This window comes from Populus nigra, chromosome 10 (assembly GCF_951802175.1).
Source record: "Populus nigra chromosome 10, ddPopNigr1.1, whole genome shotgun sequence".
NCBI lineage: Eukaryota > Viridiplantae > Streptophyta > Magnoliopsida > Malpighiales > Salicaceae > Populus > Populus nigra.
In genome coordinates, this window is record NC_084861.1 from 11,614,908 (window position 1) to 11,629,270 (window position 14,363).

General features: G+C 36.5%; 1 pseudogene; it reads left to right on the forward strand.

Moving 5' to 3' along the window:
• Window positions 1-3,825: 3,825 nt before the first annotated feature.
• LOC133704492 (type II inositol polyphosphate 5-phosphatase 15-like) lies at window positions 3,826-13,539 on the forward strand (annotated as a pseudogene).
• The last annotated feature ends 824 nt before the right edge of the window (window positions 13,540-14,363 follow it).

The following is a 14,363-nucleotide window of genomic DNA, read 5'->3' on the forward strand; positions in this document are numbered from 1 at the left end:
TATTTAGTATCAAGTACATAATAGATTAGTTTTTGTATTTTACATTACATAATTAAATAAAAAATAATCTAACCCAATTCAGTATAAGTGTAGGATCGTAGATTTGATAAATTTATCCGGGTAAACCTGACATTTTTTTCTCCCTTGAGTTTTTTCATTGAACTTGTCTGGTGGAAAAGATAATGTCGAGCACCTTTCAAATTATTTAATTTAAAATCCGGGTCAAGTAAAGAATCGGGTAAAGATTTTGTGGGTTTGACTATTGTACCAGTACGATGAAAATGCTGAAAAGTCATCCACAATCTATACATTATTTTTTAGATTCCATAATTTTTTTTATCCAAGCTTTAATGATAATGTAGAAAATAAACTAGTAATTTTGTAACAAGCTTGATTTTTCATGACGAATGATCCTGGACGTTAAATGAAGCGGATGAAGAGGCGAAACCCGACCCGAACTTTCATCGCCTTCTCACGAAGTGGGCTGCCCGCACTTATCTCCTGCTGTTCACCAAGTGGGCTGGGCTGGGCTTCCGGTTTGATTAGCGAAGGAAGGCTCATGAGGTGATATAGATAGAAATACTGGGCCTCTGCAGGGCCTAGTGTGATACGGGGTATTGAGTTTTTCCAGGGACGTGGAATTATTAACATGTATGCACTCATACCTAACTTTGCCTACAAATTAGATGGTCGTTGACCAATCACACGCATGGAAATTTATTATCAGTAACAATGCATATCGTTTTCGGATTTTCTCAGCCTGCATAGTCGTTGTCAGTTGTCATTGCAGAATTTGCACCGTATTATTGGTTCTCTGCCCCTGACACCACCCACGTTGTCCCATTGGCGCGGCCCCACCACCATTATTGTCTCCCGGAATGATTTTGGGGATCCACTTCTTATTTTCCCATTTTCAAGTTCAATCCGGTTTTCTTGCTTCCTTTCTCGATATTCTTGTTTGTTTGGCGAAGAGACGGGTCCAGTCTATGTCTGGACAATTTAGTCTCGATGCACGGAGAAAATATGGACTGATTGAGATATCTTTCGTCTTGTTATCTTCTTTTTTCCCTCGCTTGATGAATTAGGTAGTATTTGTTATCTTATTTTTAAAAGTATTTTTTATTTGAAAATATATTAAAATAATCTTTTTAAAAAATGAATATGAATACATCAATAAAAAAACTAATCTAAAATTAAAAAAAAATCAAATTTTGCTAAAAAAAACACGTTGCAGCTGCGTAGATAAAAGTGCCTTGCAAGGATAGACGTCTAACCTTTTCATTTAAACAGTGCATAGATAAAATAAAATAAAAATTCCACAAAAAGCACATTTGTTTTAGCTTTTAAAATCACATGTACTAGATCAACAATTGTTTCCGTAGAGCAGACGTTTCATTTATCTAAGAAACCTGATTTACTCCTCCTTTTTCCTAGTTAAAAAAAAATCTAGACGATAATAATAAAAAGAAAAAAACAAAAACAAGACCGATAAACTATAAACATGGATGATTTTTAGCTTTTTCGGCCAAAATCCCAACATAAATCTGTTGAGGAAGTTTAAACTGAAGTTCTTCTATTTAGTTCAAGCTATAGTCAGTTACTGGTATATTAACCTGTGTTTTGTAAGAGGTTAATATTATTTTTTTAAAATGCAAAACAAAAATAAAAATATAAAGAATGTTTTAAACAATTTGATGTTCATGCCAGCCCCGGGAAAATAATAAATAAACAAGGGGTAATTGTGTACTTAAGCTGTCATGAAAGAAAAAAAAACACAAACAATCAATCATCAATGAAATCCAACCATGGCATATCTACATGAGTCATACCATATGGTAGGGGCACATATCCACATCTATCTAGATAGTGGATAACCAAATTTAACTATCGAGAGACATATCATGCACCTCTTAAATAGTAGGGGAGCTGACTACTCGTTGGGACATGTAAAACACGCGCCAACAACTTTTTAAATAAAAAAAAAACATGCCTACAGTTTTTTTAATTACACGCTATTTCTATATAAATTTCACTATAACAATCTCCTGTATCTAAAAGTACAATAAAAATCCTACCCCATTTAACTTTCTTTATAGTTGCTATAGGGTCCTTGCACTCATAGAGTTATGAAAATGTTCAACTCGATCGTTCAAGTCAGATTTTCCAGGCAGTAAAGCAGGAAATTAACATTGACAATGACAAGAAAGAAAAAAAGAAAGAAAGAAGAGAGATGTTGTTTTTGTGGTGCGTCGTATCACAAAACACCGTTTATTATAAGGTGCTGGTTTTTTTTTCCCTCCGTTTGTTTTTGTTAATGAAATTTATGTTTATTTATTTATTTTTACTTGTTAACAGCTGGTTTATTATAAACTGAGTTTTGTAATTTATATTTTTTATATAGTTATCTCAGTTTCATGAATTGTATAACAGGTTGATCCAATTAGTTTTATTTTTTTTTCTATTTTAATTAATATTTTTTATAATTTCATCATTTAACAGTATATTAATTATGAATCATACTCACTAATTTGATTTGATTTACTTTTTATTAGATTATTACAGGTTTAACCTAAGTCATAAGTCTTGTTGGGTTTAATTGAATTGCTTTATTGTGTCAATTTTTATATTGATTCTTTTTTTTAGTTTCATTCTCTAGCAATAGTTTGATCGAGAATCCTGTTTCGTAATTTATTTTATATGAGGTTATCCCGGTCTCATGATTTGATTTACGACTTTGACAGAGGCAACCTAGGTTGTTTTTTTTTAGTTTGCTTTATACGAGATCATCACGCTCATGGGTCGAGTCATGAGTTTGACGGGTTAACTCGAGTTATTTTTTATGTTTTTTCTAGATGATTTTTTCCAGCTTCATCATTTAGTATTAGATTGATCGATAACTAATTTTCATAAATTGTTTTGAGTTATTTTTTATCGGGTTATTCTAATCTTATGATTTAGATTTTAGATCGTATATTCAAAATATTATATCGGGCTGACTTATATTATTTTTTTAATTGATTTTTTTTAATTTTACTATTAAACACTAGGTTAATTGAGATTTTAATTTTATAATTTATTATTATAGTCTCATGATTTAGACTATGAATCTAACACATCAAACTAAGTTGATCCAGATCGATTAAATTTATTGTTTTTTTTTAATATTTTTTTTAAAAGTGTTGTCTTGAATAAAATTATATTTTATTGGTTTTTCAAGTTGTATTTTAACCTATTAAATTAATCGAGTTATATTGTTTCAACACGCTTATAATTATCTTTTTACTAAAAAAAACATTAATAATGACTGGATATTTATTCTTATATAAAAAATAAAGATGAGACCCAAAACATAGTGCTAACAACAGTCCAGTACCACATTACTCTCTTTGATTCTTTTGAATTTTAACTCATATGAAATTCACTAGCTGGTTTTTATCTTCACACTGTCACCTGTGGAACGTTTGTTTAAAGTTATGATATAAAATGTTTTTTAAAATAATTTATTGTTTAAAAATATATTAATTTTTCTAGATATTTTTTATTTTTGAAATCATAAAATCAAATTCTTATAAAATATTAAAAAATATAAAATTAATACTTTTGTCAACAAAAATATTTTTTAAAAGTATTAAAAAAATAGAAAAATAAGATCTCCCAGGCACACCCAAAATCCAAGCGAAATTTTACTCCCAAGAAACAATTCCCCCCCCCCCCCCCCCCTGTTTTTAAACAGATTCAGAATCAACCTGACCTCAGCCGAATTGACCGGCGAAGAACACCTCAGCGTTAAGGGGAAAAAACCTAAAAACAAGGAAAACATAACCGCTATACCACTCGACTCGACTCGACTACTGGCTATTCCAAAAAACTGTTTGCAAATGTGTTAGGAACAGTGTTTTTTTTTAAATTATATAAAAAACAATAACTATCACAGTTGCCGAACACCATCTCACAGCGTCGTGCCACAGTCCGCATCAGAACGCTGGATCGTGAATTCGTGACCGCCTCACGGTCCGTTCTTCGCGTCCCCTATCTCTTTTTCCGGTGTCTTAAAATCTTAAAAACCCAACAGCATCCTTACCTCGATTCTTCCCCCTATATTCTCTCTTCTCTCCTTTCAGTTATAACTTACAAGCAACCAACAGCAGCACCAGTATCACTCTAAAAAATAAAAATAAAAATGGACGACGTTTTTTTCTCCCTTCACTCTCCATCTCCTCGAACCAATAGCGATGATGCTTCTTCGTCCTCACCTCCGCTCCGAACACCAAGGATCTTCGACCGTTACTTTTCCTCCTCCTCCTCACCATCCTCCTCCTCCTCCGACGATGATCTACAGCCCTCCAATCCCAATCCCTCCCTGGAAGCCTCCACTAAACGCCTGGATTACATGATCCAGTTCCTCGACCGGAAACTCTCCAATAACAACTGTAATAATAGCTCTAACAACAACGAAAGTGTTTCCACAGACACAAAACTCCGGCTTTACCAGAATTCATTGGCAAAGGAGGGGGAACCGGGATTTTCCGTATCCCAGTTCGAGCCGCGGTTCACCCAGACCGTCCACCCAGTCTTGAAATTCGGCCACATCCGTTGAGAGAATCTCAAACCGGTCGGTTTTTGAGAACGATTGTAACTACCGAGACGCAAGTATGGGGTGGGAGAGAAAACGGCGCAGTTCAGGTCTGGGAATTGAAGGAAATGTACGGCGGGAGTGATGAAACGGCGCCGTTCAAGGAGTCTGTGGCGTTGAATTCGGGTTCGGGCGTTACGTGTTTGGTTGGTGATGAAGGGAGTCGAGTTGTTTGGAGTGGACATAGAGATGGTAGAATTCGGTGTTGGAAAATGGATACAGGTCCAGGGTTGGATCGAAGTCGTGTCAAGGAGGTCTTGTCTTGGATGGCACATCGCGGGCCAGTCATGACCATGATCTTGACTTGTTATGGTCAGTCAGTTCTCACTGGTTTAAAATTATGGATTAATGTTTTAGTTATTGTTGTATTTTGATTGAATTTTATTTCGTGTTTTGATTCCAGGGGATTTATGGTCGGGATCAGAAGGGGGGGTTATTAAGATATGGCCCTGGGAAGATCTGGAAAAGGCCTTTTCATTTACCGCAGAAGAGAGGCATATGGCTGCACTGTCAGTGGAGAGGTCATATATTGATATAAGGAACCAAGTGACCATGAATGGATTCAGCAATGTATTGAATTCCGACGTTAGATACTTGCTTTCTGATAATTCCAGGGCTAAAGTCTGGAGTGCTGGGTTCCTGTCGTTCGCATTGTGGTATGTGTTTATTTGATTTTATTTTTGCTTGATAAGTATCTAGAAGTATCTAATTATGATTTTTTTTGAGTTTGCTCTCTCATTGGTCTTACGGTAGTTTAGAAACTTCACTGCAATGGTATGGTTTTTAAAATGTAGAATATGATTTGAAACTGGTTTTAGAAGTTCTAGTCAAATACATAATGTCTTAAAAATAACATGGTTTGACACTTGTGTACCGGAAAAATATTAACATTTGATCCGTAGAAAAAAACAAAGAGTGAAAATAAAAATATTCTGCTACGCATCATATTTTGATCAATGTTTATCTTGATATGGACCCTTTTTTCCAATACTAGAACTATAGCTTGAAAATTTCTGTCTGTGTTTATTCACAAGAAACTTACGGATCCTAGGGCTTGTGCATTATCTCATGGCATAGTTTTGGTGTCACACCCCTCTCCTAATTACTTTGGTAATGCATCTTAGTTAGTATCTTTAATTGTATTCACTTTAGAATTGTGCTTTTAGTTAGCTAAGTAAACCAACCTCTCTAATTGCTTCTTATTGTTACCTAAACAATTAAATTTCTCAACCAAACATGTATTTATAAGCATACACACCCTGATGTCCAGTAAACAAACTTACATGACATCTTGTTGTCTTGCTGTCCAGCAAATAAACTAATATGACATCTTGTTGTCCTGTCTTGATCATTCACTTATATTTTACATCTTCATATGTAGCATATAGGTGGCCACAATTTCATGTAAAGAAAGCTTTACTCTTTTCACATATCATGTGCAGTTATATCAACACAATATTTGGGCTAAAACATAGCTTTTACTTTAAAAGATCACATCACACTTCGATCTTTCACAATCATACTCTTATTTAGCAACTATCATATGAAGTTTCCATTGAAAACTAAGGTTATACATTTATATTCTGAAAATCCAGCAAACATTTAAAGAAATTCTTCATGCATAAAAGCATCTAAAACAATAGGATTTATACGTACTTATCAATTTAATCACTCACCTTAAGCTTTAGCCCATTTTCCCTTACTTTCTTTCCTTTCCTTTTATAACCTCACAATCTATCTTTGGTTTGTTTCCTAACAATTCTATTGAGTCTAAGCCCTAATACTTCACAATTTGTTCTTGGAATTTATGGTTTGGTAGTGTTAGTTTGCAGGATAGTGTTTAGCTCTCTCTTAGGTTCAAGAAATGGAAGAAAAAGATGTAGTTAGTTCTGAAAATTTTGAAGGAAAGCACATCTCTACCTTCCTTTTGACACCTCATAAGCATGGCATGCCAAAACTTGTCCTCCTTCACCTACTTAATCATGCAAAACTTATCCTACTTCACCTAGTTAAGTTAGTAATTGCATTTTGAACCTTCTTTTCTTTAGTTCTTTGGCTTTTGTTCCCTAATTTTCTCTAAACTTACATTATTCTAAAGAAACCATTAATTACAGTCAAATGCAAATTTTGGGGTGTTACAATTGGAACTTCGTCAGCCCATTTGGCACCTTGTTCTCTATGTTCCTGTTGGCTGTATGCAGTGTGAATGGAGAATGGCCTTGAGAGTAGCCAAATAGAATACAAATCTGAGGTGTTTCTACCAATGATAGAATTCAGAGAGTAAGCTAACATGATGTTGACTTTCTCAGTTCTCTGTAGAGACAGAGCTAGTATGAAGGGTTTCTTTTTGCTGTATTAGCCAGGACCTTGTTCAGCTACCAAACTGAAACCCTACAGCAATCCTGAAATAATACATTCTCCTCAAATCCTTCTTCCTATCTGGAGTGGGATTTTGCATTTAGTTATTTTGTCGTAGAACTTCAAATTGCATGGTTCTCTGTTAACAAACTAGAATTGCTACATCTACTTCCTGAGGTGGGCATTGCTTGTCTTCTTTAAGTTCCAACTAATGATTCTTCAATCTTATTTTTGCATTTAACTTTGTCATTTCTGTGGTGTTTGCATTCTTATGCGAACTGAAGTGACAAATCAATTTACTTTAACAACTTAACTGAACTTCAATAATAAATAAGTGACTAGTTGCAGTGGTTGCTAGGTGTTGAGAATATGATACCATGCAAGGGAGACATGGTGTCTTCTCAGTAAAGGCAGCTAAAAGGCAGACAGAGAAGAGGCACACCGATGTATTATTTTGACTCTTTTCTCATGATTCTGTTTCCTGATTTAGTAGGAACTGATGGTTTCACCCAGTCTTCATTGTGTTTTGGGGATCTTTTCTTTTTAGTTACTTTGGGTAGCACCGATTTAGTTGGATATGGGGACCTATGTCAGTTTCTTTCTTTGTTTATTTATTTTTGGGTTGGAGAGGAGTTGGATATTTTATTTTTCATTAAGATTTCTTATATTTTACTAATTAATATTGAATTATGGGGATACATCTATTTTGCAGGGATGCACACACTAGGGAGTTGCTGAAAATGTTCAATATAGATGGTCAGATTGAAAGACTGGACATGTTGTCAGGACAGGACTTAACCTTTGAAGATGATATCAAGATGAAAATTGTTGCTGGTTCAAAGAAAGAGAAAATGCAAACTTCATTCGGTTTCTTTCAGCGTTCACGTAATGCTATAATGGGAGCAGCTGATGCTGTTCGTCGAGTTGCTGTAAAAGGTGGATTTGGAGATGATAATAGGAGAACAGAAGCGGTAATTATAACAACAGATGGAATGATTTGGACTGGGTGTGCAAATGGCTCGCTTGTGCAATGGGATGGAAATGGCAATCGTTTGCAAGATTTCCAGTATCATCCTGTTGCTGTTCAGTGCTTGTGTACATTTGGTTTGCAAATATGGGTTGGTTATGCAAGTGGCACTGTTCAGGTGTTAGACCTCGAGGGTAATCTGCTTGGAGGATGGGTGGCTCACAGCAGTCAAGTAATAAAAATGGCTGTTGGGGGTGGCTATGTTTTCACCCTGGCTAATCATGGCGGTATACGTGGATGGAATGTCATGTCTCCAGGACCCCTTGATGGCATACTGCGTTCAGAGTTAGCTGGAAAAGAATTTTTGTATACAAGGATAGAGAATTTAAAAATATTGGCTGGTACATGGAATGTAGCACAAGGAAGAGCTTCGCAAGACTCACTTGTGTCCTGGTTAGGTTCTGCTGCTGGGGACATTGGCATTATTGTTGTTGGGTTGCAAGAAGTTGAGATGGGTGCTGGTGTTCTTGCAATGTCTGCAGCTAAGGAAACTGTAAAGACATCTCCATTACTAAACTTGGCTAGTGTGTTGTTAAAGGGTTTTTGTTTGCATGGCCCTCAAAAGTTTTTTTCTGTGTGCTACTGAAGGGGCCTTGTCTCTCCTAATCAATTTACAAAAATGACATTGAGAACTCTACTAGCTTGGTCAAGTTTTTTTGCTGTTTTGTTTTGTTTCAAGATATAATAAAACAGCTGTTGCAGGTGATGTAATGATGGTGTTAAGTTGTTTTTATGGGTTGAAGATCTTTGAAAAAGTTAATAATTTTAGTCTCAGCTTTAACGATGGGTGGAAACTTTGGAAAAGTACATGATGGAATGAATAAAATGCATTAATATGCTGGTTGGGCAATGAATAAAATGCATGACAGATGTTCACTGTGAACACGCTTTAGGATATAGGGCAATGTGGGGTGATTTGCTAGGCAGCCATCACAATGAAAGTTGTCTATGATGTTTTTGATATGCTGGTTGTAAATGACCTTTCCTCAAATAAATGAAAGCAAGGATAATTGGAATGAAAGCAATGCTGTTAAACTTCTTGTATCAACATTCTCTTTTATGATTATGCTTATATTATACTTACCATTGCTTTTCTTCTCTCACCAATTTTGCTGTCTCATGCTATTTGTTTTTTCCTTTCAACTGCAGGTTGGACTGGAGGGCAGTTCTGCTGGGCAGTGGTGGCTGGATACGATTGGCAAAACATTGGATGAAGGGTCAACATTTGAATGTGTTGGTTCTAGGCAGCTAGCAGGCTTGCTGATTGCTATGTGGTCAGTATCTATGGATTATGATAAAAATATGAAATTAGGCCTTTAGTGTTTATCATCAATGGATGTTTGTATGGCTGGATAAAATTGATAATTTCATTGTTATAAATCATATTTCAAGTGAGTTCATCATGTTGGATCGGCATATCTGCATGTATAAAAGAAATGTGCTCGCTAGAAGGCCAGCATTATAAGATTGGAATATGAGCCCTTTACATTTTTCCTTTTTATGTTTACCCTTTCATTTCTTTGGGTTTATTTCTTTGGTTGTGGTGAAGGGTGTATGCAGTGAGGCTGCTTAATTTGGTCCTGAAATGGAATCCACATAATAACTTGATTCAATTTGATTGTGATGTCAGCCCTCTGTAATTTTATGTTCCAGTTCTAGCTTAGGCACGTGCAACTTATCTATTAAATCTCATTCGTCTCAGCCCTTGATGGCTATCTTGGTTCTGATAATTGAATAATTGTATGGCAGGGTTAGAAATAATCTTAAAGCTCATGTCGGGGATGTTGATGCTGCTGCAGTTCCATGTGGCTTTGGGCGTGCAATTGGTAATAAGGTATGCCTTTCCATGTTTTGCTTTCTACCAACTCTGCCCTTGCATTATTTTCAGGAACTGTGTTTGTCTTTGCCTGATTAAAGTTACCTGTTTAAATCTTAATAATTAAATTAAATACAACTTAATGTATAATTAGAAGTTTTATTGGATCAACCTCCACTTGCATTATTTTCTCTTATTTTATCTCTTATCATTTTCAAAAAGAAATTGTTTGTAAGAATCACAAAACATCTACATTGTAAAAAAGAATTCATGAATACAAAGAAAAATGTAACCTCCTTTCTTATAATAATGTAAATGCACCCCACTTAATATAAAAAATGTAAGTACTCGTTAGTATAAGAAAATAAATGTGTCAACAAAACAAATCCCATGTGACAAAATAAAAGTAATAAATACCAAAAAAAATGAACAGATCGAGATCTTCTCTAATCATGTGATTATAAACCATTGGAATACTCGAGAAAAAGCTTGTTTTCTCAAATTCTCTCCAATCACCGATGACCAGGGACCTGCGAAACTGCAATGGATGACAATTAACATTGACAAGGAACATTATCTGTGAATGAGCTGGACATGTAGAGATAAACCATCACATTATTCAAGGAAGAAATTTCGATATATATAGCTACTAGAACTGCTGCTGAGGTTTTATAGTTTATAGGTTCTCTGTTAATACAGAATTAATGGCAGCATAACAGGCAACAACTACACGCTAGTGGAAATTACTCTGCTTCCTGTTCTCCGTGTGTTCTATTACCATATCCCATGCCCAAATGATTGTTTATTCTTTCTGTGGAGCAATTACAGCTTTGGGTGTTCTGACCGTGCATTATTTTCAGGAACTGTGTTTGTCTTTGCCTGATTAAAGTTACCTGTTTAAAGGGAAAAAAAATTATTTTTTCACTTATCAATTGAATATCTTGGATTCAAGTTGTAACTACCTCACAAATCTTTTCTTTACACTGCTTGGTTTTTTATCAGCATGCCTTCTCGAACTATTCTTTTTATTGGTGTGGCTAATTGTTGACTGTGCAGGGTGCTGTTGGTTTGAGGATTAGGGTATATGATCGGGTAATGTGCTTCATTAATTGTCACTTTGCAGCACATTTAGAAGCGGTCAATCGTCGCAATGCTGATTTTGACCATGTATATCGGACAATGACCTTTGGCCGACCATCTAACTTCTTCAATGCTGCAGCCGGTATGGTGTCATACCTGTTCTTGTCTTGCTCGATTGTCTGCTATTTATTTTGGCTTGTTTATAGAACTGGCTTGCCATTGCTCCTTTCTTTTGCAGCTGGCACTTCATCTGCAGTCCAAAATCCCTTGCGTCCAGAAGGAATACCCGAGTTATCAGAGGCAGACATGGTCATATTTCTTGGCGATTTTAATTATCGGCTTGATGGTATATCTTATGACGAAGCAAGGGATTTTGTGTCTCAGAGAAGCTTTGATTGGCTTAGAGAAAAGGACCAACTCCGAACAGAAATGGGAGTTGGAAAAGTGTTCCAAGGAATGCGCGAAGCAGTTATTAGATTTCCTCCCACATACAAGTTTGAAAAGCACCAACCTGGTTTAGCAGGTATGCTTACTGTACATTATGGAGATTTCTGGGTCAACTCACCTGGATTATTGAGGCAGGAATTGGTTTCTAATTGATCTTTTGGATGTTTCGTTAAGTATATGATTTGTGAAGGTAACCATGAGTAATAAATCCGATTGAGAACCCCCTGGGAGAGAAGGGGGGGGTATCAATAGGCTACAGTATCTTTTTCCAGCTTTTATGTTATGGGTAGTCAGAAGTTTTATAACTTTTAACTGCTGTAACTACCTGCAGGGTATGATTCAGGTGAAAAGAAGCGCATCCCTGCCTGGTGTGACAGGGTACTATATCGTGATAGCCGGTCAGCTCATGTATCTGAATGCTGCTTAGACTGTCCTGTTGTTTCTTTGATATCTCAGTAAGTTTTCTTAGTAAGGTTTTCTGATGTGTACAGGGAATAAAGATATACCTGCTAAAAGATAAATTTGCGTTGATTAACTAAGACTCATCCTTTGCCTAGACAATGTCTGCATTTACCTGAGCATTAGCTAGTTTGTCCACTTGCATCATAGGGAAATAATATCACTTTAGGGAAAAGTACATGCCCAGCTGTGTGCGCCCACACACACATATCTATAACTCGCTATCTATTGTATAGGTACGATGCTTGCATGGATGTAACCGACAGTGATCACAAGCCTGTTCGTTGCATAATCAGTGTTGATATTGCACGAGTTGATGAGTCAGTGAGGAGACAAGAGTTTGGAGACATTATGAAATCAAATGAGGAAATTAGATACATAATTGATGAACTAAGCAAGATTCCAGAAACTATTGTCAGCACAAACAACATAATCCTTCCAAACCAGGATACAACAATTTTGCGTATCACAAATAAATGTGGGGAAAATGATGCTTTGTTCGAAATTATTTGTGAAGGCCAGTCTATAATTGATGAGAATGGACAAGCATCAGATCATCATCCAAGAGGTTCCTATGGCTTTCCGCAATGGCTTGAGGTAAGTTCCCTGCTTCACAGAAAAATATACTCTAAAAACCTTAATTGTTCCTTTTACCCATTATTTGGGCCATTTTGCTGGATACCAGATCATATTGATCTTGACCTTTCAAAAAAAATATGGGAGACTGTAAAAATGTCCGACTCTATTATGAACAACAGAGCCCTGACCCCAAACTAATTGGGATCGGCTGGATGGATTCCTTTGTACCATTCTGTGCTATCATAAACCAAACCTGCCTATGAGGCTCAAAATAGGAGCTTGTCCTCCTCAACATAGAATTTGAGTCTAATTTGTTTATAATGGACTGGTTATTGAACAGTGCCAGTGAAAATAAGGGGTGGTGCGGTAAAGATAAATCCAATTGCTTGCACACACAGCACTAATGACCATTCGATTTCACTTGATAAGCACGCCCTTATATACCTATTATAGGTGATCAAGAGTACCGCTTTGTGCATTTCAAAATTTGTGCAATTTGAATCAGGTCACTCCAGCAGCTGGTATAATTAAACCAGGCCATATTGCCGAGGTGTCAATTCATCTTGAAGATTTCCCCACTTTGGAAGTTTTTCTTGATGGTGTCCCTCAAAATTCATGGTGTGAAGACACCAGAGACAAGGAAGCTATATTGGTGGTGAAAGTTCGTGGAACTTGCAACACAAATGAGACAAGAAACCACCGGATACGTGTGCGCCACTGCTGTTCATCGCAAACAGCACAACTTGACCCAAGACCGAATGGCTCGGAGCAAGTCCAAGGAAATCTTCTTCACCGGGCTGATTACCAACATCTTAGCAGTTCCTATGATGTGGTCAGCCACCTGCGTAACTTGCGGAGTCCATAAATGGAAATCATTTACAGTTGTTGAATGGCAAAGCACTGACGAGTTGTTCTCCCTTCTCCATTTTTTACAGTCATCTTCGTGTAAATAACACAAGCCTTCTTGCTTTCATTGCTTTTACAAGTTGAGCGCTTGTAAATAGTTTTTCTTTCAGTTTGATCCAATGCTAATTTTTTGTATGTCTTCAGTTTTTGAGGCGAGTCTGAATATTTGCATTTTTCTTCTTAATTTAGTTCTCAATTGAAAAAGATCAATATGAGGCATCGTTCTTGAATAAATGATGCGTGGATCAATTTCAATGGGCCTGTAGTTTACTTCTTGCATATGTAAAAGGGCTGGAGCTCCATATAACAATAAAATACCCATCCTGCTATTGGATTGATCTTCACACACAGGGAGAACCATCTCTTCTAAAAAAGATACAGAAAATAAGTTTTATTTATTTAATTTTTCCCCAATTGATGCCACGGCAAACCACACGCATATATGCAATTGCATGCACAGTGGCACAACCTGCTTAATTACATTTTAAAGCTCTAAGCAACCTTGTACCCGAGACGATAAGCATATTTGATGAGACTATCCAACTCATCCTTGCCTACAACCCCATCGTGGTTGGCATCGGCATGGTGGAGCCCACGGGCGGCTCTAAAGGCAGGGATAAGCGCACCCAGACGACCGAAGGCATGCTTTAGCTCTTTCTTGCTGAGAACACCGTCCTTGTTGATATCGGCCTGCATGAAAATTGCCCTCAGTTGCTCTTCAGTTAGCTGAGAAACAGGTGGTTTAGGCACGCGTCGTTTAGGTTCCTTGACTTCAAACCCCATGGTCCCGATGGAATTATAAGAGATTAGCTTAATTTGAACGTAAGAGATGTTTTCACGCTACGATTTTTGCAAGTTTGAAAGCAAGGCTTATATATATATATATATACACATGTCTCGAGTAATCAATCAATCAATTCAATGGTACAGTCCATGCACACCGACTTATCTCCATGCAATATTCCATATAAAAAAAAATGCTCTACTTTAAACAAATAATGCGTGCAGCTTTACGGATATGTTCTGATCTTTGCTTATCTTTGATCCCTTTGTTTTGG